The following is a 19,031-nucleotide window of genomic DNA, read 5'->3' on the forward strand; positions in this document are numbered from 1 at the left end:
GGCTGGGGCTGGCGCTGGCTGTCATTGTGCTGGCTGTGGTCCTCTCTCGACACCAGGCCCCATGTGGCTCCCAGGCCTTTGCTCACGCTGCTGCTGCTGCTGACTCCAAGGTCTGCTCAAATATTGTATGGTGAGTGAGACGTGGGAGGAAGCTGGGTGGCCCTTGGCAGCCAGCCCCTCCTGGAGAAGGCGTGTGTGTGTGAGCATGTGTGTGTGTGTGTGAGATTATGTGTGAGTGTGAGTGTGTGTGGGTATATGTGTGAGTGTGTTTGTGGAGTGTGGGGGTGTGTGAATGTGTGTGATCGTGTTTGGGTGTGTGTATGTGTGAGTGTGGGTGTGTGAATGTGTGTGATTGTGTTTGTGTATGTGTGAGTGTGTGGGTGTGTGGGTGTGTGAGAGTATATGTGAGTGTGAGTGTGTGGGGGTGTGGGTGGGTGTGAATGTGTGTGATTGTGTTACGCTGTGTGAGGTTGTGTGTGACTGAGTGTGAGTGTGAGTGTGTGGGTGTGTGTAAATGTGTGTGATTGTGTGAGTGTATGTGGGTGTGGGTGTGTGTGAGTGTGTGAGTGTGAGTAGGGGGGTGTGGGTGTGTGTGAATGTGTGTGATTGTGTGTGGGCATGTGTATGTGTGGGTGTGTGAGCGTGTGTGTGCGCGTGTGTGTGTGCACACGTGCACTGGCCCAGGAAGCAGGAGCCGTGTGTGTGGGCTTCAGCACCTGCAGGGCTTGAGCGCAAGGAGACAGCCTCAGGGCCCTTGCACAGAACAGGTGGCAGGGTGTGCCCGTGGGGCAGATGGGGACTTGGGGACAATGGTGGTGTGTGAGTCCATACCTGGCTCCAGGATTCAGGAGGCCCATTTGCATATCCCAGGTGGGAACCTGTCTGGCCCCAGCTGACCCTGCTGGCCGGTGCAGGTCCCTTCAGTGAGGCCAATTCTCCAAGGCTGGGGTCTTCTCCCAGGGTCATGGGCGAAGGGGTTTGGAGGCTCCCTGCGTGGGTACTGGCCTGCTGGGGTACACACAATGCTGCCATAGCCAGTCTGCCCCAACACCCAGCCCGGGGCCACATCTCAGGTCTCTCAGTCCTGAGGAGCCCGGTGCCCCACCCCTCACATCCTCTCTCCCTGAGTCAGGGCCTGGGTCTCGTGAGCTGAGTGACTTGATACTTGGTGTCCTGGATGAGGGCGTGATGGAGAGGGGCCACAGTGGGTGTTTCCTGACCCTCTTCCAGGAAGGTGCTGCTGCCGCTGCAGGGAGGACACATACAGGATGCCCCTTCCTGCCCCCTGCCTCCCATTGGGCCCACAAAAGCCAGGGCAAGCCTCCCCTCCTTGCCAGCCACCTGGTCTGCTTCCCAGAAATTCTGTCTTGCAGGCTGTTGGGAGGATCCCAGTACTTTGTAAACTAAAGCAAGGGAGGAGTGGCCGTTCTCTCTCTTTGTTCATTCATTCACCTTTTCATTCATTCCTTCTTCCCTCCATTCCCCCATCTGTCCATCCTTCCCTGCCCTGATTGCTCATGCCACCCCCCCAGCCCCTCCTGACCTGGTCCTTTGGTTTCTCTTCAGGGCTTTCTGTCTCCTCCCACAGGGCTGAGAATGGCAGCTCAGGGACAAGTGGGGGCTGGGGACTGCTTAGTCTCCCCAGTGGCTCTCAGGGGATTTGAGGGTTTGACGCCAGCTGCCACCCCAGGCTGTGCCCCTCCTCTGCTCAGGAGGACATACAGAGATGCGACACCCACTTAAACTCAAAGTTGCAAAGATGCAAATGAGACTGGGGTCTCAGGCACCAGAGACCACCCTTGGTCACGTGGCTTTTGGGAGTGGAGACCTGCTGCCACAGATCTCTGAAGAGTCTAGACCTGCTGGGTCTCCCCGAGTGACTGTCTGGGGGTCTCCATAGCATGCCCTGCTGTGTGCGTGACGGTCACTGGTTGGGTAGGGGTCTCTACTCTAAAGCTCCTTCTGCCGGCATCCCCTCGAACTCTCCCTTGGTGAAGAGAGAGGATGTGGTTTGCCCCAGTGTTTTATCAAACAACTCTCTCCACTTCCTGTTTTAAGAAGCTGGGAGTGGAAGAGAGCCTGGGGCTGGCCCCAGCTGCTGCTGCAAAACAGGGGTCACTGGACGCTGGGACCCTGGCCGGGCTGGCTGGAGGCCTCAGGAAGAGGCCTGCTGCAGCGTCATCCTGGCCAAGATTCCTCCCTGCAGAGGACCCTGGCCACACTGCCACAGGGTCTGCTGGGGCCACCAGAAGCCCATGCTCCTGCCTCCATCTCTCCCCTCTGTGCTCACCTCTCACCAGGAGGCCCTCCCAGAGTTCAGTGTCCTGCTTTTTTTTTTTTTTTTTTTTTTTGAGACAGTGTCTCACTCTGTCACCAGGCTGGAGTACAGTGGCGCGATCTCAGCTCACTGCAACCTCTGCTTCCTTGGTTCAAATGATTCTCCTGCCTCAGCCTCCTGAGTAGCTGGGACTACAGGTGCCAGCCACCACACCCAGCTAATTTTTGTATTTTTAGTAGAGACGGGGTTTCACCATGTTGGCCAGGATGGTCTCTATCTCTTGATTCGCCCGCCTTGGCCTCCCAAAGTGCTGGCATTACAGGAGTGAGTCATGGCGCCCGGCCCCATCTCCTACTCTTTCAGCACCAGGTTTTATTCTTGGGATTCTGCTACAGCCGGAGCCCCTGGGTGCGAGCTCCTAAGCTTTCTGTGAGTGTGGACCCAGCACTGTGCCTAGTAGACATACAAAAGGAGCATGGTGACAGTGAGGTCTGTCATCTCCAGCATAATGACTGTTTTGATGCTTGTGAAAAAGGTGATTTTTGGCTGGGTGTGGTGGCTCACACCTGTAATCCCAGCACTTTGGGAGGCCGAGGGGGGTGGCTCACTTGAGGTCAGGAGTTGGAGACCAGCCTGGGCAACATGGTGAAACCACGTCTCTACTAAAAATACAAAAATTAGCTGGGCATGGTAGCGGGTGCCTATAATCCCAGCTACTTGGGAGGCTGAGACAGGAGAATCACTTGAACCCAGGAGGCAAAGGTTGCAGTAAGCCAAGATTGCGCCACTGCGCTCCAGCCTGGGTGACAGAGCAAGACTTGGTCTCAAAAAAAAAAAAAAAAAAGAAAGAAAGAAAAGTTTATATTTTTGTTCTAATGGTTATCTTAATATCTTCATTCTATAATTATATGTTTTATATAATTATAATAGCTATATAAGATATAATACCCCTAGTATGTTGTTTTTTGGATATTCTACTCGCTCCTGATGGTTAATTTATGTGTCAACTTGGCTAAGCTATGGTGCCCCGTTGTTTGGTCAAATACTTGTCAATATCTTGCTGGGAGGTTATTTCATAGATGTGATTAACACTGACAGTCAGTTGACTTTAAGTAAAACAGATTACCCACCATAATATGGGTGGGCCACCTCCAATCAGTTGAAGGCCTTAAGAACAAAAACTGAGGTTTCCCAGAGAAGCAGGAATTCTGCTTCAAGACTGTAACACACAAACCCTGCCTGAGTTTCTGGCCTGCTGACTGCTCTACAGATTTTAGGTTCCAGACTTCGAGATCAACTCTTACCTGAATTTATAGCCTGCTGGCTTGCCCTACAGATTTTAAACTTGCTAGTCCCCACAATCATGTAAGCCAATTCCTAAATAAATCTCTCTCTATGTATAACCTATTGGTTTAGTTTCTCTGAAAAGCTTTCACATCCAGTTTCCTGGATTACTGGAACTAGCTAGTAACTTCTTCTTTTTTTTTTTTTTTTTTTTTTTTTTTTTTTTTTTTTGAGACAGAGTTTTGCTCTTGTTGCCCAGGCTGGAATGCAATGGCACAATCGCAGCTCACCGCAACCTCCACTTCCTGGGTCCAAACAATTCTCCTCCCTCAGCCTCCTGAGTAGCTGGGATTACAGGCATGTGCCACCATGCTTGGCTAATTTTTGTATTTTTAGTAGAGACAGGGCTTCTCCATGTTGGTCAGGCTGGTCTTGAACTCCCAACCTCAGGTGATCAGCCGCATTGGCCTCACAAAGTGCTGGAATTACAGGCATGAGCCACTGCGCCTGGCTCCTAGTAAATTCTTCTTTTCCGTGATGTGTCTCTTACCTCTAATAATACTTTTCTTCTTAAAGTCTACTTCATTAAAAATAGTTATGCTAGGCATGGTGGCTCATGCCTGTAATCTCGGCACTTTGTTGGAGGTTGAGGTGGGTGGATCACTGAAGCCCAGGAGTTCAAGAGCAGCCTGGGCAACATGGCGAGACCCTGCCTCTACAAAAAATACAAAAATTAGCTGGGTGTGGCTAATATAATTCTAAGTTGGCACACTTGTAGTCCCAGCTACTTGGGATGCTGAGGTGGGAGAATCGCTTGAGCCTAGAAGGGAGAGATTGCTGTAACCCAAGATCACATCACTGCACTCCAGCCTGGGAGACAGAGTGAGGCTCTATCTCCAAAAAAAAAAAAAAAAAAAAAAAAAAAAGCGATACAGCTTTCTTGGTTAGTGCATGCATGACATATTTTTCATTATTTTCCACCTCTCTGTATCCTTATATAAAAGGCATTAGTTGGGTTTTACTTTATTTTCAGTTATTTTAACTTTTATTGTCCTTTTAAATGTAACTAATGATTTATTTACATTGAAACCCACCACCAATTTGTTTTCCATGCCTATTCTATTTCTTCTTATCTCCTCTCACATCTTGTTTTGGATTTATTATTTTTATTATTTAATTTCCTCCTTCTCTATTAGTTTCATAACTGTGCAGTCTTAGAGTTATTTTAAAAGATGACTGGATTATTTTAGAGCTTACAACATGCATCCTTCACTTATCAAAGTCTAACATGAGCTAGTACTTTTTGTTGTTGTTGAGATAGAGAGAGTCTTCCTCTGCTGCCCAGGCTGGAGTGCAGCGGAGCAATCTTGGTTCACTGCAACCTCCACTTCTTGGGTTCAAGCAATTCTTCTGCCTCAGTCACCTGAGTAGCTGGGACCACAGGTGTGCACCACTATGCCCGGCTAATTTTTGTATTCTTTTTTAGTAGAGACAGGGTTTCACCATGTTGGCCAGGCTGGTCTTGAACTCCTGACCTTAAGAGATCTGCTTACCTCGGCGTCCTAAAGTGTTGGGATTATAGGCGTGAGCCACCACGCCCAGCCTATGAGTTAGTACTTCTATCCTCTTCCTAGTCAGTACAAGAACCTTGGAACAGGAACTAAATTTACCCCCAGTGACTTATATGCTAATATTTTTGTGTATTTTAAATATATGTGTGTGCATAGATGTATCTGTATGTTTTTTGTGTTTTTATTCTTATTTATGTTGAGAGTGTAGAGCTATGTAAGAGTAAAGAGAATTGTGTAATGAAGCCCCGAGTATCCATTCAATTTCAACAACAATCTTATGGCCAAGCTAATTTCATGTATAGTCTTTCCTGCTTCCCTCTACCCCACATTATTTCAGTGCAAATCCCAGATATATAACTGTACCCATACATATTTCAGTATGTTTTATTTATTTTAAACCCCACAAGATATCATTTTCTATACTACTGTAATTTCATACCAATAACATTCATTTAGATTTACCCACACATCTACCTCTTCTGTTACCCTTTATTTTTATTTATAAAAATATCTTTGGGAAAAAATATCTTTCAGCACATGGTCAAGGATCTCCTGAGGGCTATGTCATGGGCAAAATATACATATATATTCCATATATATACACACATATACACACACACATATATACACATATACACACACACACATATATATATTCCACTTTCACTTTTTTGTTTGTTTGTTTTTTGAGACCGAGTCTTGCTCTGTGGCCCAGGCTGGAGTGCGGTGGTGGGATCTCAGCTCACTGCAACTTCTACCTCCTGGGTTCAGGTGATTCTCCTGTCTCAGCCTCCTGAGTAGCTGGGATTACAGGTGTTAGCCATCACGTCTGGCTAATTTTTTTTGTTTTTTTTTTTTGAGACGGAGTATCGCTCTGTTGCCCAGGCTGGAGTGCAGTGGCGTGATCTCGGCTCACTGCAACCTCCATCTCCCTGGTTCAAGCAATTCCCCTGCCTCAGCCTCCCAAGTAGCTGGGATTACAGGTGCACGCCACCATGCCCGGATAATTTTTTTGTATTTGTAGTAGAAACCGGGTTTCCCTATGATGGTCAGACTGGTCTTGAACTTCTGACTTCAGGCAATCCGCCCACCTCGGCCTCTCAAAGTGCTGGGATTATAGGCATGAGCCACCGTGCCTGGCCTGTTTTTTTTTTTTTTGAGATGGAGTTTTGCTCTGTCACCCAGGCTGGAGTGCAGTGGCAAGATCTTGTCTCACTGCAACCTCCACCTCTCGGGTTAAAGCAATTCTTGTGCCTCAGCCTCCTGAGTAGCTGGGATTACAGGCATCCACCACCACATCTGGCTAATTTGTGTATTTTTGGTAGAGATGGGGTTTCACCATGTTGGCCAGGCAGGTCTCGAACTTCTGACCTCAGGTGATCCACCTGCATCGGCCTTCCAAAGTGCTGGGATTACAGGCATGAGCCACCATGCCCAGCCATTTTCACTTTTGAAGGATATTGTTAGTGAGCATAGAATTCTAGGTTGGCAGATATTTTCTTTCCTCAGTTTGAAAACATGATTCCCTTGTATCTGATTTCTCCTGCTTTTATTGGGAAGCCAATTCTCAATCTAATTTTGCTCATTTGAAGGCAATGGCTTTTTATGTTGTTGTGTTTTCTGAGATGGAGTCTCACTCTGTCACCCAGGCTGGACTGCAGTGGTGCAATCTCAGCTCACTGCAACCTCTGCCTCCTGGGTTCAAGTGATTCTTCTGCCTCAGCCTCCCAAGTAGCTGGGATTACAGGTGTCCACCATCACAACTGGCTAATTGTTGTATTTTTAATAGAGATGAACTTTTGCCATGTTGGTCAGGCTGATCCCAAACTCCTCATTTCAGGTGATCCACCCGCCTCAGCCTCCCAAATGCTGGGATTACAGGCATGAGCCAGCCCCCAACCCTGGCCTGCAGGCAGTATCTTTTTTCCTCTGGCTGCTTTGAAAAGTTTTGTCTTTGTTTTGAGCAGTTTACACTGATGCATTTAGGTGGCTCTTCATTCCATGACTTGACTCTTTTTTGTCCATTTTAGAAAACTGCCAGATTTATCTCTTCAAGTATTACGTCTTCCCCATCCTCTCTCTACTCTCCTTATGAGACTCCAATTTCACATGACTTATGCCTTGTTAAAGTATCCCCCATGTCTCTTAATCCATTTCCTGTATGTTCTATCTATTTTTCTCTTTGTACTTCAATTTGTATAGTTTGTATCAAACTATCTCCCAATTAGCTGGGCGTGGTGGTAGGTGCCTGTAATCCCAGCTACTTGGGAGGCTGAGGCAGGAGAATTGCTTGAACCCGAGAGGTGGAAGTTGTAGTGAGCTGAGATCATGCCACTGCACTCCAGCCTGGGCAACAGAGTGAGACCCTGTCTCAATAAATAAATAAATAAATACATAAATACCAGTTCACTATTTTTTTTTATGTTTGTGTCTAGTGTGCTGTTCAAATTGAGTTCCTAATTCCATTTTTTTTTGTTTTTTTTGAGACTTTTTTTTTTGAGTCTCTATCTGTTGCCCAGGCTGGAGTTCAGTGGTGCAATCTCAGCTCACTGTAGCCTCCACCTCCCAGGTTCAAGCGATTCTCATGCCTCAGCCTCTCGAGTAACTGGGATTACCACCACGCCTAACTCATTTTTGTATTTTTAGTAGAGATGGGGTTCTGCCATGTTAGCCAGGCTGGTCTTGAACTCCTGGCCTTATGTAATTGGCCTACCTCTGTCTCCCAAAGTGCTGGGATTATAGGCCTAAGCCACTACTCCCAGCCTCCTGTTTTTTTTTTTTTTTTTTTGAGACGGAGTCTCTCTCTGTTGCCCAGGCTGGAGTAGAGTGGTGCGATCTCGGCTCACTGCAACCTCCCCCTCCCAGTTCAAGTGATTCTCCTGCCTCAGCCTCCCGAGTAGCTGGGACTATAGGAGCATGCCACCATGCCTGGCTAATTTTTGTAATTTTAGTAGAGATGGGGTTTCACCATATTGGTCAGGCTGGTCTTGAACTTCTGACCTCAGGTGATCCACCCACCTCAGCCTCCCAAAGTGCTGGGATTACAGGCGTAAGTCACCACGCCTAGTGCATCCATTTTTTGTAGTTGCCAGTTTTCTGATGAAATTCTTAATTATTTCTTTATATCCTTGATACACATGTAAAGAATTTATTTTAAAGTACATGGTCTGATGATTTTTTATTCTGGAGATCCTATAGGCCTTTTTCAAAGTTGTGTGTGCTTTCTCTTGAGTTTTGTTCCTGCTGTCTTATTTCCTTGTTTGCTTGGTTGTTTTTAATTTGGCAATGGAAGTTGTGTATAAAAATTGTTACAAATAATTTTTTTTTTTGAGATGTGGATTCTCGCTTTGTTGCCCAAGCTGGAGTGCAATGATGTGATCTCGGCTCACTGCAACCTCTGCATCCCAGGGTTCAATTCTCCTATCTCAGCCTCCCAAGTAGCTGGGATTGCAGGCAGGTGCCAGCACGCCTGGCTAATTTTTGTATTTTTAGTAGAGATGGGTTTTCACCATGTTGGTCAGGCTGGTCTCAGACTCCTGACCTCGTGATCTGCCCACCTCAGCCTCCCAAAGTGCTGGGATTACAGGCGTGAGCCACTGCACCCAGCCAGAAATAATTTTTAAAAATAATTTCAAGCCCAAGCATGATGGCTCATGCTTGTAATCCCATCACTTTGGGAGGCTGAGGCAGGCAGATTGCTTGAGCCTAGGAGTTCAAGATCAGCCTGCGCAACATGGTGAAACCCCATCTCTACAAAAAATAAAAAATTAGCTGGGTGTGGTTGTGGTGTGTGCCTGTAGTCCCAGCTGTTTGGGACGCTGAAGTGGGAGGCTCACTTGAGCCTGGGTGATCGAGGCTGCAGTGAGCCATGATCCTGAGACTGTACTCCAGCCTGGGCAACAGAGTGAGATGCTGTCTCAAATAAATAAATAAATAAAAATAAAATAATTTGAGGCCTAGGGGTCTGAAATTCTGAGATCTCCTTTATGCATTTGAGTGACTGAGATGATCTGAAGCTGGATCCAGTGCTCCTGAGGGCTGCTTTATTTCTGGTTGACTGTGACTCCTAGAGTAAGAAACCTGCACCCCACGTGTGGGGCATTATGGCATCCCCTCCCTCAGCCACATGAGTAAGTCAACAGCACTGCTCTAGACCAGGTGTGGTGGCTCACGCCTATAGTCCCAGCTACTCGGGAGACTGAGGCAGGAGGATTGCTTCAGGCCAGGAATTTGAGACCAGCCAGAGCAATATATTATTAGGTTGGTACAAAAGTAATTGCAGTTTTTGCCATTAAAAGTAATGGCAACCCTGTTTCAGCAAAATAAAAAGCAAAAAAAAAAAAGAAAGGAAGAATTAAAAAAAGAATCAACCGGACATGGTGGCTCACGCCTCTAATCCCAGCACTTTAGGAGGCCAAGGCGGGCAGATCATGAGATCAGGAGATCGAGACCATCCTGGCTAACACGGTGAAACCCCGTTTCTACTAAAAATACAAAAAATTAGCCGGGCGTGGTGGCAGGCGCCTGTAGTCCCAGCTACTCAGGAGGCGGAGGCAGGAGAATGGCATGAACCCAGGAGGTAGAGCTTGCAGTGAGCCGAGATCATGCCACTGCACTCCAGCCTGGGTGACAGAGTGAGACTCCGTCTCAAAAAAAAAAAAAAGAATCACTGCTCTGTCTCTCAGCCTCCTCTTCCAGGATTGGCCGTCGCCTTGAGGGGAATGCTGGCCTTGCCTGTCTCCAGCCCTGTACCTCTCTGCCTCCTATGCCTTTAAGCACATGTTTTCTATTTGCTGGGCTGTGAAATCTGCTCTTCATCTGATGGGGTTTGCTTTATAGGTGACTAGATTCTTTTCTCTTGGTGGTTTTAGAATTTGCATTTTCACATTGACCTTAAATAGTCTGATTATAGTTTGCCACGGCAAAGACCCTTTGCATTGCATTGTTTGGGGATATTTGAGCCTCCTCTATCTGGATGTCTAATCTCTTGTTAGATGTGAGTAGTTTTCATTATTATTTTATTAATGGGCTGGCATGTGGGCCGTGGTTCCAGGTGGGCTCAGAGGGGCAGCTGCCTGATGTCTGGACAGCTTCTCTTTCTGTCTTTTCTTACCTGGACTCTGGGTTGCTTGTTAGCTGCTTCTGCCAGTTCTGAGTTTCAAGGGGAGAGGGGCCCAGTGATGGCTGTTCTTTGAAGGAAAGGGAAGAATGTCTCCTGTTTAACATGTTTCTATGTTTCCAGTTACTTGGTTAGTTAGTTAGAGCCAGGGTCTCTCGCTCTGTTGCGCAGGCTGGAGTGCAATGGCATGATCGTGGCTCACAGCAGCCTCCACCTTCCAGGCTCGAGCAATGCTCCCACCTCAGCCTCTCAAGCAGCTGGGACTGCAGGTATGTGCCACCATGCTTGGCTGCCTTTTTAATTTTTTTTTTTTTTTTAATACAGACAGGGTCTCACTATATTGCCCAGGCTGGTCTTAAACTCATGGGCTCAAGTGATCCTCCTGCCTTGGCCTTTCAAAGTGCTGATATCACAGGCAGGGTTTCCGTTTTTTAAAGCTCCCAGCAGTGGTATGAAACTCCTCCTTTCCAGAGAAAGCGCACTCTGTCCGCATCCCTCATGTTGTCCTCTCCTGCCTCTGCTTAGGGTTCACTCCGGGGGAAAGTGCCACTTGAGAGTTTCCTTTTTGTGTGTGGTTCTGACTGACCGCTCCCTGCTCACAGATGCTGCTTCTCAGGGTGGGGTCCCTGAGGCCTGGAGTGTGGCCTCTGACGACCTTCAGGGCCAGGTGCGGAATGAGAGCCTGTGGCCACATGGCCCCTGGTGGGAGACGTCCCGCCGCCCTTTGCTTCTCTGTGCCACTCTGGCTGCACAGTTCAGAGCCTTGGGAAATGTTAACCAGTAGGACCTAGAAGGGGAGGTGAGAAGGGGTCACCCCCCAGGTGTGCCTGTGGTGAGCCTTCGTGCTGAGCAGGTGCAGGGAGGGAGGCCCAGGTGCACACACCTGTGAAGTAGGGGCAGCTGGCTGGGCTCCTTGACCTGCTCCAGAGCTTCTTATTTTCTGGCCACTTCACCTGCAGAAGGCCCAGGTGGCTGTGGCCTCTAGGGTCCCTTGCCTGTCCTCAGCTCCCAACTGGGAGGGGCAGAGGGAGGAGGGGGTGGAGACCCCAGGCAGCAGGGCTCTGGGAGCAGTGGGGCCCTGGGTTCCAGGGGTGTCTGGCAGGCCCCTCCTTACTCTACGTCTCTCGGCCTCTGGATGGAGGTGCTGGCCGCAGTCGGGCTCTGCCTCTGACTAAGGGTTGGAGAAGTGTCGGATGTGGGCTGCTGCCCCGTGGGGCCTCTGAACAGACCCCAGGGCCTCTGCCAATCATGACTCCTTGCTTTCAGCTGGACCCGCAGGCCCTGCAGGACAGAGACTGGCAGCGCACCGTCATCTCCATGAATGTGGTACATGTCCGTGGGACTCTCCTGGTGCCCACTTCCCCCAGAAGGATAGGGTGGCCTCTGTTCATTTCAAATCAGTCAGAGGTGGCTGAGCCTGAGGCGGCATCTGAGAGGGAGCCTGGTTGGAGAAGGGAGGGCCCCCAAGAGCAGAATCACCATGCACAGGAATCGTCATTCATTGGCTGGAATGCAGTTGCCAGCCAGGCCCTGAGCTTCCCTCCTGAAACAAAGGTCTCATGGCACCACCAGGACAGGTGGGGCCTCCACTCAGGGACCTGGGGGCTGCCCATAGAAATGGAGACCCCTGATTTGTCTTTAGGCACCCCAGAAAGGTTTAGACCTTAAAAGCAATGACACACCCAAAAAGGCCCGGGTATAAATGGTAAAATGTTAATATTTGAGATTCTTGGCTTTTTCTTACATTATTCTGTCTTTCCTACTTAATTTTTAATTGTTACTAAGAGAAAGCTGGTCACAGTACACTATAATCTCAGCTACTCTGGAGGCTGAGCCAGGAGAATCACTGGAGCCCAAGAGTTTGATTACAGCCTGGGCAACATTGCAAGATCCCATATCTTAAAAAAAAGTAAGCAAGCAAGAGAAGCAGTGGGGATTTTAGGAGATGGTTCTGCAGAAACCAGTCGTTTACATCATCTTCAACAATCCTGGCTCTTGCTGAAGTAGACTAGGGGCTTCCCCGAGGGGCGGCTCCACCTCATGCTGAGACCTCTGCATGCCTTGGGGGTGGAAATATTTGATGAGACTCCCAGGGGTCCTTGGGACCTTGGGCTATGAGGACCAGAAGGATTAGAGGACTGTGCCCCTTCTCCCCACTGTAGATCGAAGTAAAGCTCTCGGTCAAGTTCAACAGCAGGGAGTTCAGCTTGAAGAGGATGCCATCCCAGAAACAGACAGGGGTCTTCGGAGTCAAGATTGCTGTGGTCACCAAGTGAGTGGGGAGGGGCTTGGGCTCACGCACTGAGGGTGCCTATCCCTTCAGCTGTTTCTGCAGAAAAGAGCATGTGTGGGTCTCTCCTCTCTGTGCGTGGCCACTGCACGGTGAGGTCAGGCCCCAGGGAACACTGCGTGTTCAGCTACCTCCTGTGTTTCCTGCAAACCAGCTCAGGAATGTCCTTGCCACCTTGCTTGGAAGCGGTAGGCTGGCTCCAGGAACTGCCCAAGTGCAGGGTTTTCTGCCCTTGCTTGGAATTAGTCATGGTCCCAGATTCCTGTTGAATGTTTGTAACCCCTGCCCCTTTGTCATGAGTCAGTTGCCAAGAGAAGCCTGTTTCTTGGTTTGAGAGCAGTTCATGCAGACACAGACCACTTCCTCTGAGAATTTATTTGCTTCCCTAGGATGGAATCTGGCTGGGCCTCTGACCTTGCTGGTCACGTGGGCCGGGGCCTCCATTAGTCATACCCTGGACTCCTATCTGTGTCTAAACACCACGCCCCACCCCCAACTGCATGGCAGCCACTCGCATAGCACTCTGGGAGGGCTGTGGGCATGAGCAGCGAGGACTCCATCAGCAGCTCCCCCAGATAAGCCCTGCTAATGAGGGGGCTTGCGAAGCAGCTTTGATGTGCTGGTAAATCCAGGTGCAAAACAGAACTCAAGTTAGGGCCTCTGCACAGCACTGCGTTCTAACTGTGAAGGATTCTTACTCTAGTGTCCTGTGTGGAGGTATTGGAATTGTCCATTGCTAAGACTCGGAGGAGAAAAGCACTTAGCATCGCAGGACTTGGAGCACCGGTGCTGAGGCAACCCTTCATTCATTCGTCGGATGTGTGTTAAGGCCCAGGGCAGGGGTCAGGGATTCTCCTCTCACACAGCACGTGGGTGGCAGGACCAACACCGGGTCTGATCTCCCAGCCGGGGGCACAGGCTGCTAACCCCAGGCCTGGAATCTGTCAGATGCCCTTCCCGTGCTGACTTGACTTAGACAGGCCTCCTGACCTTCCCGCAAAGGTCATGTGTGATTCGCAGGGGTTCTGGCCGCTTGAAAGGTTCCTGAGAAAGTACATGCAATGAGGACAGAGCTTGCAGAGGGAGGACAGGCATGCAGAAGGCTCTGTGTGCAGCCCCAGACCTGTGTACCTTCGTCACCGTCCTCACCCCACCTCCGGGTGTGCAGATAGGGAGCAGGTCTCCTGTGTTATGGCCCAAGCAGGGCTGTTAGGACACTGAGAGCATTCCCTCCTCCCGCAGGAGAGAGAGGTCCAAGGTGCCCTACATCGTGCGCCAGTGCGTGGAGGAGATCGAGCGCCGAGGCATGGAGGAGGTGGGCATCTACCGCGTGTCCGGCCAGTGTGGCCGCAGACATCCAGGCACTGAAGGCAGGCTTCAACGTCAGTGAGTGTCGGCCTGCGCAGGACGGGATGGAGGTGTGGGCAGTGGTGTCCGCAATGAGATCTCAGAGTGCTCCATGGCCCAGGCATGTCACATCCTTCTCTGTGTCTTTTCTTCATTTACTGTTTTATTATTTTAAAAAAAGAGAAAACAAGAGTTGTACAAACAGCTTCCATAGAAACCAGTTTTTACACCATCGTACCCACTCATGCCACTTGGTGGAGTGGACCAGGGGCTTCTGTGGGGACTTGGCCTTCCTGCCTTGGGGGTGGACAGGAGGTGGAAGCCCAGGACTCAGTGCGGTCTGTCCACTGCCCTGTATGAGGATGTGGTGGGCAGAGGGCACTGATGAAATTCAGCGCAGGCTGGGGCTGCAGCATCTCCGCCTCCATCTCACCAACCCTCACAGGCTTTGAAGGACCCAGACCTGCCTCAAATGCCAGGGGAGGGCACTGAGACCCCAGAGGGTCCTTCCCAGCATCTTCAAAGCAACAGGATTTTGTGCCTGCAGACCCTTCTTTGGGGCACACACCACCCACCCTGACCAGGACCCCTAGAATGCCCAGCATCCCTGGGAGGGCCCTGTGGTAGTTTCAGCTCCCTCTGGGGGTCCAGAATGAACCTCGCCTGTGGTGAGGATGTAAGCACCAATGGCCAATTGGGTCCAAAGGAAGACACCGGTTCAAACACTGAAACCAATCAGATTCTCCCACGGCCTTCCTGCTATCAGAAGACACTGGTGCAGGGGTGGTTGCTATGTACAGGGCAGAGCCACCCAATCCCCATGCAGGCGCTGTGTCCTGCCATGCTGGCCTCCTCCTGGTCATCACATCAGGCCAAGCAGGGGAGAGGAATGGGAATGCCCACGCACCCCTATCAACTCTGCAGACACAGAACCATGCACAGCTCTTGGGAGGAGTCAGATGAGCTGCTCAAAGCCCAGGAGGGACCCACACAGTGGTCAGCATGGCAGGGACGGTGCTTTAGCCAAGGCAGGGATGGCGGGTGACTCACTCAGGATCTTCAAGGAGGCCGCTGCATTTCCCTGCTCTTTCCAGATAACAAGGACGTGTCGGTGATGATGAGCGAGACGGACATGAACGCCATCGCAGGCACGCTGAAGCTGTACTTCCGTGAGCTGCCCGAGCCCCTCTTCACTGACAAGTTCTACCCCAACTTCGCAGAGGGCATCGGTGAGCACTGGAGGCCTTGGCCTCATGGGAGACGTCTCCGCCACGTGCACTGCTGCCCTCAGAGGCTGTGAAAAGCGAGGTGTGGGAACCTGAGCTGTAACCCCTCTGCCATGGTCAGAATTTTAACCCAACCTCAAAAAGCAGGGGACCAGAACCGAGCCTGTCCTGGAAGGCCTTGCCCATCCCCAGAGGGCTCCCCATCCCTATTCCTCAAGGAGGCCAAGTGGGTGAAATGGTCAGCACTGCCGTGCTGTGGGGTCCTAAAGTCTGCTGTCCTCCTTCCTGCAGACCAGGGCTAAACACTGGTGCCCAGGTGCTCTTGCCATGGGTCCTGGTCCAGCCAAGCATGGTTTCAAACATGACCTGACCCTTAGTCAACCTGGAGGCTGATGTCTAGAGTGGGTGCTGGTGCGTGCAGCACCTGTGGCCTCTGCATCACCCTTAGGGCAGGTCTGCCTCCCGGGCCCATGCACAGAGGACCTGGTCTCCCAGCCTGCAGGTGTCCCTGTGATGTCCAGGACGACGAGGGGGTCTCTGCGTACTTGGTGGGGCTGGGACTCTCCCACTTCCCACCTCCTTGTGTCCCTCACTCCCCTGTTTCATTCCATGCTGAGCCTCCCCTGCCTTGGGCTCCTCTGGGGAGGGGGTGGTGGCAGGAGTTGTCCAAGGGCAGCTCTGCCCACGAGCAGCTGCTCTAGCGGCTCCTCCTGCTGCTGTTCACCGGGTGCTGCTGACCCCTGCGAGGTAGAGAAAAGGCGTTCAGGTGGTTCACACCCCACACAGGTGCCCCTCACAGGGTCCTCACTGGTGGCCAGCGCTGTGGGTGTGACGACGATGACAAGCCTAAACTGCGCAAGGACTCGTGTCCCGGGTGCTCCATGTGACCACCTCGGGAGAGGTCTCCGGCTTGTCGTAACCCAGGGGAGTAACACACTGCCTCCTGCAGCTCTTTCAGACCCAGTTGCAAAGAAGAGCTGCATGCTCAACCTGTTGTCCCTGCCGGAGGCCAACCTGCTCACCTTCCTTTTCCTTCTAGACCACCTGGAAAGGTAGCCCAGCTCTCTTGTGGCTGCCCAGGACTCCAGGTCTCCAGGCCGCTGGGGTGCCCCTCTGCTCCCACCAGACCCCCAGCACCAAGGACCTTTTCCCCCGACCCCTGTCTGCAGTAACTCACTGCTTCTAAGGACTAGCACCACTGCCACCCCCACCACTGCCTCTCCTCTTTGCCACCCTCCTCCCTCTGCACTGTGGCCTTAACAAAGAGCTCAGAGCTTTGGCCGTGGCCAGCAGTGCACTTGGACCCCCCTCTTCCCTCCCAAGCACATCATGAAGACCTCCCCATCAGCCCAGAGCTGGCCCCTTGTCCTGGGCCACTGAGACCCAGAAGTACCAAGGCTGGAGTCAGCTTGCAGCACAGCCAGGGTCGAGGTCACTCCCTCCCTGAGGACTCTAGCACGGCACAGCCCCTCTGCCTCTCTCCTGGTGGTGGCGTTGAAACAGCACCCTCTGCTTTGGTCCTCTACAGGGTGGCAGAGAAGGAGGTGGTCAATAAGATGTCCCTGCACAACCTCGCCACTGTCTTTGGCCCCACGCTGCTCCGGCCCTCCGAGAAGGAGAGCAAGCTCCCTGCCAACCCCAGCCAGCCCATCACCATGACTGACAGCAGGTCCTTGGAGGTCATGTCCTAGGTATGGGAAGACAGTCTCCAGCCCATGCAACCCCAGCCTGACAGAGGTGGCCTCTGCCTGCCCCACCCCCAGTCCTGCCCATCTTCCGACTTGCATTGTATGTGGTGGTGGCTGAGATTCAGAGACAGGGACTTGCCTAGGTTTGCATGGATGGGAGTGATAGGGGGTGCCCAGGCCACCTCCTGGTCCTGCTGGTGCACCTTGCTGGGGGCTTAAAACCACCCCAAGTGTTCGGGTGTGGTGGCTCATGCCTGTAATCCCAGCACTTTGGGAGGCCGAGGCAGGACAACCGAACCCAGGTGTTTGAGACCAGTCTGGGCAATGTAGCAAACCCCATCTCCAGAAAAAATACAAAGAAAAATTAGGCAGGCATTGTGGCACACATCTGTAATCCTAGGTATCTGGGAGGCTGACACAGGAGGATTGCTTGAGCCCATGAGTTAGAGGCTGCAGTGATCCATGATGGAGCCACTGTACTCCAGCCTGGGGGACAGAGCAAGGCCCTGTGCATCTCTAAAATAAATAACCACCCCCCACCCAACAAGTCATGCCTTGTCAGGACCCCACCCCACCCCCGTCTCACTGTAAGGGGTTGATGACACCAGCAGGGGTTTCTAGCACCTGAGGTGGACTTGGGGTCTTGGGCCCCAAAGACCTCCCCACCAGCAGCTGTGAGCCCCCCTCCGAGCCACTCTCCTCTTCCCCACTCTGCGAGGGCAGGTCGAGGTGCTGCTGTACTTCTTGTGGCTGGAGGCCATCCCTGCCCTGGACAGCAAGAGACAGAGCATCCTGTTCTCCACTGATGTCTAAAGGTCCCAGTCCATCTCCTGGAGGCGGACAGATGGCCTGGAAACCTCTGGCTAATCAGGCCATCTGTAGAGTGGGAATCAAGATTTTCTGAGGCATCCTTGGGCCACCCCCAGGTGTCAGGCCATCTGCCAAGAGACAGCGGCCCAAAGCAGAAGGACAGGTGGCCTGGGCAGATCCCGCCCAGGTCTGAAAGCCCCAGGCTGGCCTCAGACTGTGGGTTTTTTATGTGGCCACCCGAGGGCGCCCCAAGCCAGTTCATCTCGGAGTCCAGGCCTGGCCCTGGGAGACAGGGTGAAAGCAGTGGTTTTTATGAACTTAACTTGTAGAGTCTAAAAGATTTCTACTGAATCACTTGTCAAGATGCTCCCTCTCTGGGGAGAAGGGAACGTGACCGGATTCCCTCACTGTTGTATCTTGAATAAACGCTGCTGCTTCATCCTGTGGGGGCCATGGCCCTGTCCCTGTGTGGGTGGGGCCTCTTCCATTTCCCTGACTTAGAAACCACACTCCACTTAGAACAGGGTTTGAGAGGCTTAGTCAGCACTGGGTAGCGTTTTGACTCCATTCTTGGCTTTCTTCTTTTTCTTTCCAGAAGGATTTTTGTGCAGAAATGGGTCTTTTGTTGCCGTGTTAGTCCTCCTTGGAAGGCAGCTCAGAAGGCCCGTGAAACGTCGGGGGACAGGACCCCCAGGGAGGGAATCCCAGGCCACGCACTTTAGGGTTCGTTCTCCAGGGAGAGCGACCTCGTCCCCCAATCCTGACCGCCCTTCCGGCCCACGCTCTCCTGTTTGGCTTCCACAGGCCTGGACTTCTCTGGCTTCTCTGCCCACACACTCCCTGCCCCCAGTGTTCCTGCCCCTGCCCCAGCACAGGTGACTTCATTTCTGTCCTCTCAGCTCAGTGGACTCGCTCAACTTTTGTATAAGTCTCCACTTGGTGGCAGCAGCTTGCTGATGACTTGTTTTAAAACTTTCATCCTAAATAACCTTTGGATGCTTCAATATTTTTAAGTTTTATACATAGTTTCTAATTTTTTCCTCAACAGATCCAGATACCTAATAAGATGCTGGAATGTAATCCCTGGACAGTCCGTGTCCTGGCAGCATTTGGTCTTCCTCTAAGCGCCTGGCTCCGCTGTTCTCAGGAGTGGGTTCTGAAGTCTCTGGAGAACAGGATACGTGGAGGGTTAGGAAGGGGCCAGGCCTAGAGATGGGAGACTCCCTCCCGGAGCAGGTGGAGGCACAGGACCATTCGCTACCCCATCTGCCGACACCTGCGGGGGAGCCCAGGCATTCTTTGTAAGCCCTCCTGACCACCTGGCTCAAAGAAAACAGAAGCATGGAGGCCGCCAAGTATTTTCAAGAAATAATCCCATGAACATGGCATCACTTTTTTAGAAAGAGGGGCTTGGGGCA

General features: G+C 51.4%; 1 pseudogene; it reads left to right on the forward strand.

The window, feature by feature from the left end:
- The window catches only part of LOC117977386 (breakpoint cluster region protein-like), a 20,169-nt pseudogene continuing 1,138 nt past the window's right edge, over window positions 1-19,031 (forward strand).

This window comes from Pan paniscus, chromosome 23 (assembly GCF_029289425.2).
Source record: "Pan paniscus chromosome 23, NHGRI_mPanPan1-v2.0_pri, whole genome shotgun sequence".
In the NCBI taxonomy this organism is placed as follows: Eukaryota; Metazoa; Chordata; class Mammalia; order Primates; family Hominidae; genus Pan; species Pan paniscus.